The 15181-nt window shown below is 40.5% G+C and overlaps 1 protein-coding gene across 6 annotated transcripts in view; it reads right to left on the reverse strand.

Annotated features, from left to right (window-relative positions):
* The window catches only part of LOC122405402 (protein roadkill-like), a 106499-nt gene that overhangs the window by 19483 nt on the left and 71835 nt on the right, over positions 1–15181 (reverse strand). Inside the window, exon 1 of one of the 6 annotated variants that reach the window (XM_043410110.1) lies at positions 4574–4646. The exons of the other annotated variants lie outside the window; for them this stretch is intronic. The gene's annotated coding sequence lies outside the window, so the exon portion shown is untranslated. Of the gene's footprint in view, positions 1–4573; positions 4647–15181 lie in introns of those variants that run through there. 6 annotated transcript variants of the gene reach the window in all.

Below are 15181 nucleotides of genomic sequence, written 5' to 3' on the forward strand. Positions count from 1 at the left end.
ATTCCACGTTCGAGTCGAGGTGAATGTAACGCGAGCAGTTTTGTGGGAAACGAAAGACCCAGGGATCTCAGCGGTGCACGCGAGCTGCTTTTACCGTGCATGCGCGGCACGAGCACACTATTTACCCAACCACTAACCTAAAAGCGACTGTCGAGTCGACTTAAAAATGATCAATCCTTCGGGAATTGTTCTTTTCAAAACATTGAAAATTAAAATAACAATTCTAGACTGCATAGATTCTAGATTAAGAGAAATATGGTACGGACAATATGGTTTCGAGGCAAACAAGACGAGTGAAATTTTATGACAGGTCTTACTTTTCACACTTACGCTTATTCTTCTTTCAAGGTTGAGTGTACGTCAACAAATTATTAGGATATGTTTAATCGCCTCGAAGATATTAATAACGGATATATTTTTGGGGTTAGGTTCACGAAAGCAGCGTTTCCATTTGGAAATCTCGACAGCTGATAAATGTCATTGTAACGATAAATTATATGGTATTACCGGAGAGTAGTTAAAGTGTTTTTTATTTAATCTTTCGATCTTACCTGTTACCCTCCAGCAATACCGAAGAGCAGAACGTAATTACTTAGTTACGACACAACTTATATAAATATCATACAGACACATTTTTGAGGTTAGATTTAAAAGCAGCCTTTGGCTATTCCACGTCTATGCACATTTATGTAATTACATCGCCCCGGCAGGTATACTTTCTTCTAATTTACGTAATAAAATCGCGATGATCATTTTTCCAGCGTTTAAATGCTGCGCCAATAAAATCTGTATTCCGAGTAAAAAATATCCTGCTTATTTCTCCTAACCTAATAATAATAATAATAATAAACGAACGATGTTAAATTTTCACCGATAAATATTAAATGAAATTGTATATTCAAGCAGTTTTTAGTTCAATGTTATTCCCATTAAAATGTAATTCAGCCGTGAAACAGTGCAGCAATTAAATGGAATTTACATGGCAGCGTTTCCTTGGAAGTAGGTTTGTAATACATGGTTGGTCGTTTTAACGGGGCCAGTTAGCAGCGAGTTCAACCTCGAAACAGTGATTTTGTCAATCGGGGCATCTGGATTTCGAATCTGTTGAATGGCGGAGGCGTGGGCCAGGCCGGAGAGCCCAAGGGGAAAGTAGAACAGAGAGCTCCGACGAGCTCACCGGTGAAAACGAGGAAGTTAGGTGAAAACCGACTGTACTAAGTCGAAACAACGCAATTACAGCGAGTACACCGTGTTCGTGGAAACATACTCGTTCGAACGAATTTCCATGAAACGCTGGACGCGTACTAATCTTCCCTAACCACAAAAAATTTTTAGGTTATGTAGAACAAGCTATAACTTTTAGGTTACGTAGAACGCGTCATATTTGTCACAAACCCCGTGAAATTTTCTGAAATTAATTTTTTTGAAAGAAAGTCTAAAATTTTTGGATCTTTGAATTTTTGAAAGGACACGAATTTTTCTGAAATGCTGATCTTCCCTAACCACAATCATTTTTAGGTTATGTAGAACACGCTGTAAGTTGCCCCTTAAAATTGATTCGATACTACAAATGAACGCGTCACATTTGTCACAAACCCCATGAAATGTTCTGAAATTAATTTTTTTGAAAGAAAGTCCAAAATTTTTAGATTTTTGAATTTTTGAATTTTTGAATTTTTGAATTTTTGAAAGGACACGAATTTTCCTGAATCGCTGGACGCGTATTAATCTTCCCTAACCATAGTAATTTTTAGGTTATGTAGACCACGCTATAAGTTGCCCCTTAAAAGTGAAATTCTCTGAAAATAATTCTTTCAAAGGAAAGTCTAAAGTTTTCAGAACATTGAATTTTCGAAAGGGCACGATCTATGTAAACTCGCTTTTCCCCCGTTAAATGAATAAATAAATTTTGTTCAACAGCGCGGGAAACATTGTTTGAATATTCAACGCTCATTTCTTGCGTCAGTTTTCTACCGACCTTCGTTTAAAATTCATATTTTAAATTCGTATGCTCGTTAGCGGTGACAGGTGCCAGATCCTTTCGTTCGGAATTCGAGAAACGAAATTCACTTTTTAACTAAAATTGTGTCGCGAGTACATTCCGATTATTATTCTTTCTACAACATTTTAGAACGTATCGCTGTTTCGATTCCCGCGCTTAATTACTTTCGAAACGTTATTTTTTGATAGAAATAAAAACAACGTGTTCCTTTAACGCCGAAAATAAGTACACTCACGTGTGAGATTTTACGAGCCAGGAGAACAGGTTTTCCGGTGTTTATCATCGAGATTCCCGACACGTTTCGAGCCGACCCGTGCATTCGAAAACGCGGACAGTAGTGATCGTTATTTGCACAGAATTACACCTTTACGTAATACGTGCCACAGCTCCATCTAAATCGTATTGTTTTTCGCGATGTTTGCCTTGGCAATACAGGTACAGATAAAGAAAAAATTAACTGGGATTCATTAATAATACAAAACATTGATTCAGTTTAGCATATTATCAAACGCTACAATTTTTCTATAAATTATACATCGAGGAGAATCGCCATGCTAGGTCGACGAATGTTAACTGGTTGTCCGATGCGAGTTTATTGTTTCGATCATCTGCATCTTGTCATCGGAAGCTCGCGGTTTTATCTGGTTTTGAACCGAGGAGAAACGAGGACATGGAAGATGCGAAGAAACCCGAGATCGTCGACAGAAATCGGAAACCGGACGAGGTCGCTATCGCTGGAAAACTCGCAGAAATTCACGACACCGCCACCAAACGGGAACATCGGAACTATCAACGAAAACGCGACAAATCGAACAAAAAACAATTCTTTTCTTCGATTAAAAAACATGGGATTCAATGAGCATGTATGAATTAAAAAATTACTTATTAATCGATTTAATAAATATTTAAGACTCGCGCGTATTCGTTTCCGTTAATTTTCCACGAAAGATAACCACGACACGTGCGTATGAATTATCACGAATTTTCATTTGTTCTGATAAACTTCAGTGTCAGTATTTTCCAGGAAGTATAATATATTAGCATACACTGTCGAGTATGATTCAACTGCAAACAGCCAACAATTTGATTTTAAATCGCTAGAGAAACAAGAACGTCGTAACGCAAATAATCGTATATATTTTCAATAAAAATAATACATGTACGAAAATTAAAATTAAAATAGAGTTAAAGCGACGTGTCGGAAAAATATTGCAACGTATTTTTATTTAAAAAAATTGCCAGAAGCAACAGAATAAATTTTGTCATATAAACTTCCGAATGAAGTTAAAAAAGCGGAGCAATCAAAGCTCGAGTTTAATCTGCTCTGTAAATACTCGCGTCGAAATACTGATTCGGCCGAGTAACGATCAAAAGTTCTGCCATTGATAGCGCCGGGACAAATAAACGGATTTCGCGAGCGAATCCGAGCCGGGCGAAGTTTCAGGGCTCCACCGTGACACGGGCAATTTAATCTCGAAGTTCCTGGACTCTATCTTCGCGCGTGCAGACCTGCCAGAGCCGAGGATCGGGGGAATTAATCAGGAGTTTTCTCGTTAAACGAGTTTCGCGCGCAAAAACGCCTCCGTGCGACTGTCTGGAAAGATTTGGGTCGCCCCATGAAATTAATCCAATACAAATTCCGTGCCATCGATAAAGAATGGTAGTTCAAATAAATTCTTGCAAGAAGAAATGACAAAAATGTAGGTTAGACGTTGCAACTTGTTCGATTTAAACTATTCCTTTTTCTTTCGTCCTTCGACACTGTATTTCCGTATCGATTTCAAAGATAAAATTGAAATTCCATGGGCCAACGAAAAGTTCTTCTCCCTATTACCAGCGCCGCCAGTGGAGAAACGGTGAAACACAACTTCTCCGTTGGCGACGCTAGCAGCAGGAACAGCAATTTAATTTATTAGAACAATTATAAAAGACGTTTCAAAAAAGCTCCCCGATAGGTGAATCCGTCACTGGAATTACTGCAGCGAATTAATCGTGCCAGAAATTACGCAACCTTCGAAACCGTACAGCGATAAAAATCCGTCGACGTATCGCGTACAAAAACTCCACACGCTCGCAGCGATTAAATCTCGAGTGGGTCGTTCCGTTCGAGATCGTATTTCCTCGATCTAGAATCGATCGCGATCCACCAGCGGCGCTTGACATTCAGCAAGGATGACATAACCAAAAATAAACCGTGTACGACGAATACGAAATACAGAATTCAATATCTGCAAATATTCAATGGTTAAGAAATAAATTGGGATAGTTTCTTTACGCCAGTTCCGGGTGCACCGCTGCACTTAAAACGGAAGATCGGCTCGTTCGAAGCGACTGTGTGCGAGCTTCGATAATTCCGTGGACGTTGCAGCGAAGCAAAAGACGGCGGAGTCGGGCGATTTTCGCAGGAAAGTCCGTAGAGACGCGGAAGGAGGGGCGAAGTCAAGGCTGACGCTTGGCGCAAGCTGAGCGTGGTGATAAGACAAAGGCTAACTCTCGCCAAGGGCGCGACGGACTTACGGGCACGGGCGTTTCGCACGCGCCAACTTGTCGTTACGACGAAAGAAGACTCACAGAACCGGACAAGACGCGACAAGCTTCGCCGTCAGCCAGCAGGAGAGAGAACCAGTCCGACCGTGAACAATCGTGGCCGGCCTCTTCACGCGCGGGTCTCATGTCGGTCGATAAAATTCGATAAAGAGTCGAACCTATGCGCGCACTCTCGCTCGCTAGCGCCTTTGCACGCTTTGACATTGACTTTAATGAACACACGTGGCGAAACGACGCCCGTGGAAACAAACGCTCGACCGAGTGTCGCTCGCTCGCGTGCACGCGTTCGTGCGCAGGCGTCGATGCGCCTAAGCCAGTAGCGATATTCTCGCTGGAGTGTCCAGGGACTTTATATCGTTATTATTCCAGCGAAGCTATTCCGTAACCGAAATAAATAACCGTATTATTTCGGTATACCGTACGGGTAATGGAAACGGAATTAAAAATTAATGTAATGGGTCTATTAACCACCTGTTACTTTATGTAATCGGTGGACCTGCTGTTTTTAAGTTATGTTATCTTTATCTCATTCTAAAAATTATCTGTACAATAATACCATATCTATTTTTTAAAGATCTTACAAATTATGTAGCACCTTTTTTGAAAAATTATGAGTAACGAGTTTTGTATCTCTATATTAAAACAGAAAATTACAAATGGCAATAGGATCGGAGAGGCAAGCCCGAGTACGTGATTACGGTAAGTATACGAAGAATCTATACCTTAGAATTATTACATGCATCAAACAGTAGTATGCTCAACGGTGATTGATAACACGTTGTTATCCGCAATAAAGATTATCCGTGATATTACTCGCGTTGAATGCGTTTCATCTATGTAGTGTTGTACGGAATAGTTCGAGTAAATTGGCAAAATTCTAGCGTTTCGATGTTTCGAACAAGCAACAACTCCAAACATTTGCGAAATCGAAAAAAGGCAGGGTAGTCGAAATACTGCCAGCAGACGAAAATAAATTTGTCGAAAGCGCACGATAAACACTCGTGGCGTGTAATACTGTTTGTAGATCCGCATCGCCTATTTTCGATGTTTATCGAACAATGTATCGAAAATAAATTTTTTGAAAAAATATGTTTCATCATCAATGTCTCACACAGGAAACTGCAAAAACTTTTTTAAATACATTTCTCTGTACTTTATCATTGTATTATGTATTAATAAATATATATTATAAATATTTTTTGCAACAAAAAATAACTCGAAATTATTATCCAACACCTGAATTTTTTTCTAAATGTAGTTCTCGCTAAAATCAGTCGAATATTTTCGATTGGAATTCTGGTTTACCAACTGTGGGTTGGCCAATGATCATAGAACGATTCCTAAACGAACACGAGAGAAGAAGGTCGCTCGCCCGCTGAAAAGCGATCGGTTGAAAAGGATTCCGTGGACGGAGGAGAACGCGAAGTCACTTGGTGGCTAATAAGACGGCCGTAAGGGCCCATCTGGAGGGAATGGACTTCGCAAATTGACCGTGAGGCCCAAGGTCGTCCGGTATATCCCACATAGCGGGGCCAGTGGCCCCTGTTGGAAACAAGTCGGGAGTCCAGGGAGCTTCCCTGCCCTTGGCAGGACAGAACGCAGCCGGAGAAAAGAAGCCCTATGGCCCTCGAAGGACGTCCGTGTCCTGCGAGTCTTTGCTCCCTCGGGTATAAAAGAACTCTCCAGGTGTGGCTTTCGAGGAATGCCTTCGAGCTTCAAGGGCCAAGCAACATCACAAAGAAGCTCTATCCTCTCCGACAACAGTCTCGAAACGCTCCACTGGTCGTTGTACGAAGTTTTCTGAGAAATTATTTTTTTATTTTACATTTCCGTTGAAAAGATTAAATTGAATTTATTTAAAATTTATAATATTTTTTTCATTCCCAAACTCCATACACTTTTGTTATACCGCGTATTTAATTCAAAATTAAAATTTTTTTTTTTTTTAGTGAATAGTGAATTTTGTAGGAAGGTCGACTGGATTGTGTTTCGTGTAATTTGGGGCTACGATCAAACGTATTCAACAATTTTATTGTAAGCTATATTTTTTTTAGAGACGAAAAAGTTACTGGACGTTTATTGCCAAGCAGAGTTTACAAAAATGTCTTTGAAGGTCGACAATCTATTTTATTAAAAATTCCTTGGTTTATCGAACAATTTTAATACCCGAATGTATTTTTAGTCCGAAATAAAATCTATGTTTATCGTAACTTTCGTCGAAGGTTCTTTCGGACGCGATATCCAATCAATTTTCCTACGAATTTCCCGTCCGGTGCACGGCCACTTTGTGATTTCGTATTACAACGTAATTTCTAATCGATTCGATGGCTCGTTAATCGAATAATGTAACAAAGTGCCGGGACGACGGTGGAATTAATTCACCGAGTTAATTGCGCAATTAGTCGGCCCTGCGTTCGATAACACCGACAGCCTGCGTAAAACAGAGAACCACTGGGGAAGAAGCTTTTGTCCGGTCCACAGCCCGGAGTGCAATTCGGGTTAATTGGAGAACAAGAGAGAAACTTTACACGGGGTGTGGAGCCTAGCCTCGACTTAGGTACTTTAGTCCTCGACTCTAACTTCCAATCGACCGACTGATGAAAGTGAGAAAATCGATTGCAACGACCTCACGAAGTTCCGAAAAAAAATTCTTTCTCTCGAGAGATGTGGCATTCGAGGTTATATCGTGAGCGAGGTTAGGTCCTAACAATAGCGTTTTAACCCCATCTGACTATGCATTTATTCAACTTTTCTGTTGCTAAAAACCTAACCTCAAATTTACGCGCACAGTCATTACTAACATGCTGATATATAGAGTAAAAATTAACACAAATAGTTTCTTGTATTACTATCTAAAGATCACTGAAATCATGATTGCAAAAAACATTTCTCGTTTTAGACCCGAGAAACTCTGTTTCCATAGAAATTAATTCGACCTTCTAATCATAAAGTTTCTAAATCCTGCAGACGCCTTCAAAAACGAAAGTTTCATCACTACGAAGGTCGCTGTGTTCTATCCAAAGATAAAACACAATAAAACCAACCTTGCGGCACAGCGATGCTTTCCAAACGCTCCGCGTTCAATTTCACTCCTCGTAGAACCAGCCGTCGTTCACGAACGTTTCAACGCACACGTTAACACGCCGTTACGTTGCATCGACTTCCCCGGACACGCACACGCGTACGCGCGAGCAAAGGATCGGGACGAGCTTCTATTGACGCTGCATACCGTCCAAGTGCGCACGAGCGCACAAAAGTATCGAGGAACAAAGAAATCCTGGAAGAAAACGACGCGGGAAGGGAAAAAGGTGTCCGAAAAATCCGAAAAATACGAGTGGTCGTTTCCGAAGATAATCTCGGGCCAGAGTTGGAGGGACTGTTGTGTACACAGAAGGAAAAGAAGACGAGAAAACGGTGGCGAGGGTGGATCGTCGTTCCGTTGGGCAAACGAGAAGCGGGGAAGAGAGAAGAGAGCTTCTACAGACCGCACGAAGGGGACCTAACCTAACCTGTACGCGGTCACGGAGAGTTCGTGGAAACGTCAGCCTGTTTTTCGGCGCCCGTAAGCTTTTGCATTCCGTGAAACTGGCCGAACGGTTCGACGGGAATGGAGGGTGGAGAGAAGGGCTAAAAACGAATGGGACGCGGTACGGCCCTGTACCCTTGAAGCCGAAGGTCTAGCGAGGGACAATCTTCCTTCTTTCCTTCGCTCCCCCGCGCCCTATCGAGGCGACCGCCTTTGTGCTCGGCTTTATTTCATCGCGCACCGGACATCGATTGGCCTCGACTCTCGTCGCGATATAATAATAGCGCTGAAAGCGATTTCCCGAATCGAGAGCGACGACTGAGAGACGGGCGCGTCGAGAGCGACTGCAGAGCTTCAAAACGACTTCTTTTACGATGTCTCGGGGGAATTTTTCATGCATTTATTTAATATATTTTAACGAGATGAAAAATAAGACGATCTGTGCTCTCGCGCTGCGCATTTGCGACTGGACTGATTCCGCGTCGGTCCACCCCACTCCTGCTATCTCGTTACCGATCTCAAGTGAAATCCCTAATTTACCATCCGCGGATGACGCAACGAATTTTACTTTTACAGATATAACCTGTTTCGTATATGACAGCTAAATAATACGGAGAGAATATACGTATACGTACTAACATTCAGGCTTAATGATTATTAATGGATCGAACATAACCTTTCAAGTCGCCTGATTTCGACTCGAATGTTAAGATAGTCGAAGGAAATGTTTACTCGCGCGAATGACGAATAATTATTTCTATACGATACGAATAGTTTCCGAACTATTACGTGGAAGTGTTTTATCTGGAGATACTTGCGTAACCGTCTCGTCATTGACATATCAAGAAGAGGTAGTCACTTGTTCTTACGACTTTATATCGGAATCTTCGAATCGTATCGGTGCACGATTTTTGGCACGGCTTTTATGCTGAACACCGCATGGAAATGGACAAGTGGCGTCATTTCGTTTTACTGCCAGAAAGAGAGGCGACCTTTGAAATCCCAAGGTGACGACCTCGAAAAAGCATGAGCGGAGGATTCCCCGTACGGAATTAGATTCGATATACAGGGTGTCTAAAAAACGTCTAAAAATACAATTTTTCATTGGAACACATACGACAGAGTTAAAAGAAAATTTTTATTTTACATTTCCATAATTCGCTAATTCCCAAGGCAGCTGGAAAACTATTTACAAGGGAAATCCAACGAGTTAGAGGCTTCGTTAGATAAGACACGTTTTATAACCAAAAGATGGAATTATTGTACATTCGAAGAGTCACCAATCCATGTTAGCGACAGTTTGACACGGCTGCTCTAAATGATTCCGAACGAGGACGCTCGACCGAGACTCTAGAAGCTTTTCACGGGTCCGTGCGAGGAGAACGGAAGCGACGATGCGTTACATAAACGAACAAACACGCAAATAGGTAAAGGTTAATTCGCGATTACGTTGAATTACGTATGAAGTTGCAAAAGTGTGCATATGTCCATATTGCCGGTACGATAATTGGCTGACGAGGGTTCTGAATGAAGCTGAGCACGAGGGGAACCAGCAACGTTCCATTGATGTCCTTTAAATTCGCGCATATATGTAAATCAAAATAATTGCAGGATCTGATACTCGATTATAATTATCGTTCATCAAAGTACGATCGATCCAGCACGACGAAAGCTCCGACGCATCGTATGATAACAATAAATAAATGATATTATAAAAATATAATATAAATGATAACAATAAATAAATGGGTTTCAATTTTATGAAATATAATATAAATTACAGATATTTTATTTCTATTTTACTCTTCCTCTAGATGATTCGAATCAAGTGTGTTTAATATACCTAATAAAAAATTAAATTAAATTAAAACGCTGATAGATTAAAATCCATTACGTGTTCTCGAAATACTTTACGGTTTTAAATGCTAAAAACGTCGAATAAAACTGTATACACAATGGAAAATGCCGAGCAAGCCTGTACATCGAGGGGTGGAAAGGTTAAATTGGTACGCAGGTATTGGACTTTGTATAGAAAAGAGGCGAAAAGAACCAAGACACGAGCGAAGAAAATTTTCAAAGCACAGCCGAGCATGGAGATGATCTTGTGACGGAGGTGTTTGAGAAATTATATTTTTAACTTCGCGAAGGAACGTTTTGCGTCGTTAAATGCCACGTAACTGGAAGTGTTATTTGCAAGTAGCAAATTACAGAACGGTTAGAATTATATTGTGAATTGTTTCTGAAAATGGGAAAAACCAGCTTCGACCACCCGTGGGAAAAATTTTAATGGAGGATTTTAGAGGCCAAAATAAGACGGAAATCAAGAATATCAATTCGTTGACGGAGGCTTCGTTAAAAAGTTATTAACAATTAAATTCAAAAATTTCAAATCATTCTGGAAAAATTATTTTCAGTTGTGGGGCTCGATTGCAATCATTTTTGGTGAAGAGACATACCTTCGAAATCTTAACCACTTTCGAGAAAAAAAATCGAGAAGGTGCTGAAATTTTTCGGCGAGAGAAATTTTTCAAATCATTCTAAAAAAATTATTTTCGGTTGCGGGGGTTAATTATAAACATTTTTGGTGAATACACATACCTTTGAAATCCTACGCACTATCGAGAAAAAAATTGAAAAAGGAAAGGTGCCTAAATTTTTGGACGAAAAAAAAAAACTTCAAATCGTTCTAGAAAAATTATTGTCGGTTGGGGGGGTCAATTGCAATAATTTTTGGTGAACAGACATACCCCCAAAATCTTGCGCATTTTCGAGAAAAAAATTCGAGAAAGTCTGAAATTTTTCGACAAAATTAAAAAATTTCAAATCGTTTTGGAAAAATTATTTTCGATTGCGGGGGTCAATTACAATCATTTTTGGTGAACAGACATACCCCCGAAATCTTGCGCATTTTCGAGAAAAAAATTCAGTACGGTCAGAACTTTAAACGTTAATAACTTTTTAACGAAGCCTTCATAAACAAATTGGTATTCTTGATTTTCGTCTTATTGTGGCCTCTAGAATCCTCCATTAAAATTTTTCCCACGGGTGACTGAACACCCTGTATATTAATTTTTAAATATCAATCGAAGATTTTCAACGAATATTTTTGCTTTACATAGTTCGTTGTTTTAGACGAGCTCGTATAGCGTGTGAAATAAAATTACTTTCTTTCGCGTGTAGATGCGGGAAATTTACAGAACATTAACAAAGGTTTCTATTATTATCGTATCTGTGTCCGTTAGGCCACCGAGGACCTCGAGCGTAACGTACACAAATTGTTCCGTCGCGGAGGGCGAAATGTTCAGCGAATAACTGTGTATGTTTACAATGATCGATCGAAGGTTCTTTCGCTTTGTTTCCACATACTTAAGGGGAAAGGAAAATTATCGACGAGGCGTAATATGCAGCCGCCAAGGACGGTCGAGTTTTACGTCTCAAATCGGAACGATTTTTGTCCGCAAATTCGCCGGCGAAACGAAAACAATCTGTCACTGGATAAACGCGCGCGTTTAAAGACACATATTTGAAACGTTATATCCGGCAATTATCAACCGTGTCTAAATTACTCGGGGTCTCTAATCGCTTAGAAATAATCGTTGCACCATTAGCTGTATACTAGTTGTTAACTGAATTTGCTCGTTATAATTAACCGTCGTTTCGATCACATTTACTTATCGACGTTGTTTGCTGTCGCGATCAACACGGAAACAATTAACGCGAGCTGTTTGCACATTCTACAACCGCCGTTATTAACTCGAAATTTCATTAAGAAACGCGTTCAAACTCGTTCAAATAAGCGATAAAATAATAACAAACAATTAGAAAACGTTTCGAAATTCTAAAACTTTCGTTGCATAAATTTTTGAAAAACTCGACGAACCTCGCAGCAATAAAATTGCCAAGCACCGAATACAATCTTAGCAATGTCCAAAGTAGCATAGATAACAGTAAAATAAAATTAGCATTGTTGCTGTATTTGTGTCAATGTGACACTGATATCGAATTAAAATTTTGCAAAATAACTAACAACAATCGTATATTAATGTACCAAAAAAAAAAACATACGCGGAGATAATTCTTTAGTTATTTCAGAAACGAGGAAAAAGTTAAAGTTAAAGTTATCAGTCTCGAGCAAATAAAATGCAATCCAGTATAAACTATTCACCAAAATTAAATATGTATCGTGTTTTTATTTTTGTAAAATATAAAATTTAAATCGAAAGAAATATTGTGGCACGAAAAACTGTGATTTTTGGTTTTGATATTAGGCCAGATAACGACAGAGATTTCCGGGAATCGATAGTTTATTCGAGAGTAATAGCTATGATCGGTCAAAGTGTCAGGGAGCCCGGATAATTTTCCACGAATTTGCGAGTTGTGGGGTGGGCTGAGAAATCGTGTTGATCGACATGATTCCAAAGGAACAGGTGTTTTATTCCAAGATATGCGTTTATACGGCCGATTGATACGCACTTAGAGGCGAAGGCACGACCAGTACTTACGCATACAAATGTATCCCGTGCTGGCGAACGATAGACGACCAGCTGCACGAGGGGATAAAGGACACCATCGACATTCAAAGCGATTTCTGGCTTCGTGTGTTGGTAGCGAGAAAATATTGTGACGCAAACACGATAACGGCGCAGGCAAGGTCGGAGCTTTTCCGATACATCTAACTCGACAATCAGCACGTTATGTTAAAACTTTTATGCACCCAGGCTCTTTAACGAACCGCTTAACTTTATTGCCAGTTCTGCGCGTATGTGCTCATAATTACGCCAGCAGCTTTTAACGCGTAACAAAAAAAAAGGTAAAAAACAGAGATGCATGAAACGTTGTTCCACATATTGCAATATTCCGCAACGATAACCGGACTATCGAGTACGAAAAAACTCAAAAAACTGTTTGACAAATTTATTATTATATTTAATTATTTCGAGCAACGTCATTATTAATAAAAAAAATTGGTTAAAATTAGGTAGCGGTTAAAATCGAACGTCTCTATTTCCTCGTATGGAACAGCCGCGGAGTAAAAGCTGTTACGAATAATTAACATAACTCAAAGCGAATCGGCCGTCGTTCCTCCATCAATCAGTGTCGGGGGAAATTACATTAAATGCTTTACGATGCGAATTGATTGACTCCCGGGCTTGCTGTTCCCCGTGTAGGACAGATCTCGGTCGAAGCAATTTTCTTTCTGATATTGTGGCGCTTTAAATGCCAACCGATCGGGAGGAATTCTCGACGAGGTATTATCTGGCCATGTAAACACGTCCAGAGTAAGAGAGAGAGATCACTGTCACGAAAAATCACGTCAAATCGACGTTTCATTTCCTAGGAAACTAAAAAGGATTAAAATCGTAATTTTATCTACCGGTTATTCGAATCGCGCGAACTTTGCTCGAAAGTTCGCTGTAGCAATGTCAAGGTTATCGAGCAGGTGAGGTTCCACACGACGCGACCGGAGCCGCATTCATTAAAGAACAATTATAAAGTCGAAGATCTGTTTATAGCCTCGTGATTCACCGCTCTGGCCGATAGCGTTCTTCACAGCAGGAAGTAATGACTAATAGTTCCATCGAGGAGGTCTATCGGCGAAACTGGTATACGCCCATTTGACGCGCGACCGTACACGATTGTTTAATTCTCCGCATTCAATTACCAAACGGTCCGTCTGCCCCCAGAGCGCTCTTCGCGCGCCCGCCGCGACCGCCACCGGGGCTCGAGCGAACCAAAGATCACAATAGAGCCGTTCAGGGCGAAGCTCGCCGCCGAGATAAACGCGCCCCGCTGCAAGGAGAAATAAGTTTCCAACTGTCGACGGTTCGCGTACACAAGGCGACGCTGTTTCGAAGGGGCACAAAAGCTGGGTAGAAAAGCTTCATTGCCAGTTCCGTCACGATTCGATCGTACGCGAACATAAATATGACCGAAGGCTGTTTACGGCCGCGTGGTATCGCTCTGATAAAAAGCTTTGACAGAGAAAGTCATACGAAACGGTATATAACCGTGTGAACGAATAACATTCGTAACGAACGTGCTGTTGCTCCTTTTTAAATAAACAATTAGTAAAACTGTGTCGTATTTTGAGAGTTTACGCCTCCGACAAAACAACTTTAATTCCACGATACAAATAAAGAAATGTATCAAAGGATTATTTGATACGAAAGCGGCGCTGAAAGGGGGAACGTGAATTTGAAATTTTATCGCAAAGAGTACTTTCGTTTCAGAATTTTGTTATTGTATCGTTTGTAGATTATATTCTTAAATATTATCCTTGGAAAAATTATTGACCAAAACGTGAGAACGCGCCTAAGTTTAAAAACAAATATTTACGCAACGCGTAACGTACACACTCGCTCAACGTCAATCATTAGTTCCAACGATGTACACAATCGCAAACATTTCATTTCGTTAAATGAATTCTATATTTTGACGTCCAGTGTTTCAGCCGTCACTCATACCGGAATACATTTAATTACAATAAAAGAATATGTACTTCGCACTTTCGATCGAACGTGAATAAAACAATATTTTATTTCAACCACAATGCGTGAAACCCAATAACGAACCGTTTATTATTCATTGCTCGAAAGGGATATTCTATTCAAGCCCGTGCGGGCGCGTGGATCGACGTTCGTGCGTGTGGAAGAATTTGTCCGAAGTCCTCGGCCGGGAAACAAGGCGCCGTTAACGTTTCTATGTTTGAATTCCATCGACTCATATTCACGGTCAAACGTTTCAGTATAAAGGCGAATTGTCGAACCGTGACTGAGCCCGCATCAGACTAGGAAGGTCGGCTCAACGTAAAAAGGTGTATTAACCTTGACGTCTTTCCTTCGCCACGCAAGCGACTTGACCAAGAACTTTCAAATTAATAACGACTTCAATGGTACGCATCGCGTCGACGAAACGAACGTTTCACGAAAGCCATGCAAATACAGACAGACCCGCGTACAAATCTGTTAAATCAGTGACTATAGTTATGGCAGGGATGGGTCGTTGACCAGTGCGCACTCTATGGTAGATACCGGCATCTGCGGCAGAATACTTCAAAACAAAGAGACACCGGTATCGTCGTGAAAAATGATACTACACTCGCAACA

The sequence above is a fragment of the Colletes gigas genome, unplaced genomic scaffold (assembly GCF_013123115.1).
Source record: "Colletes gigas isolate AHSC1104 unplaced genomic scaffold, ASM1312311v1 Colletes_gigas_Sc00004, whole genome shotgun sequence".
NCBI lineage: Eukaryota > Metazoa > Arthropoda > Insecta > Hymenoptera > Colletidae > Colletes > Colletes gigas.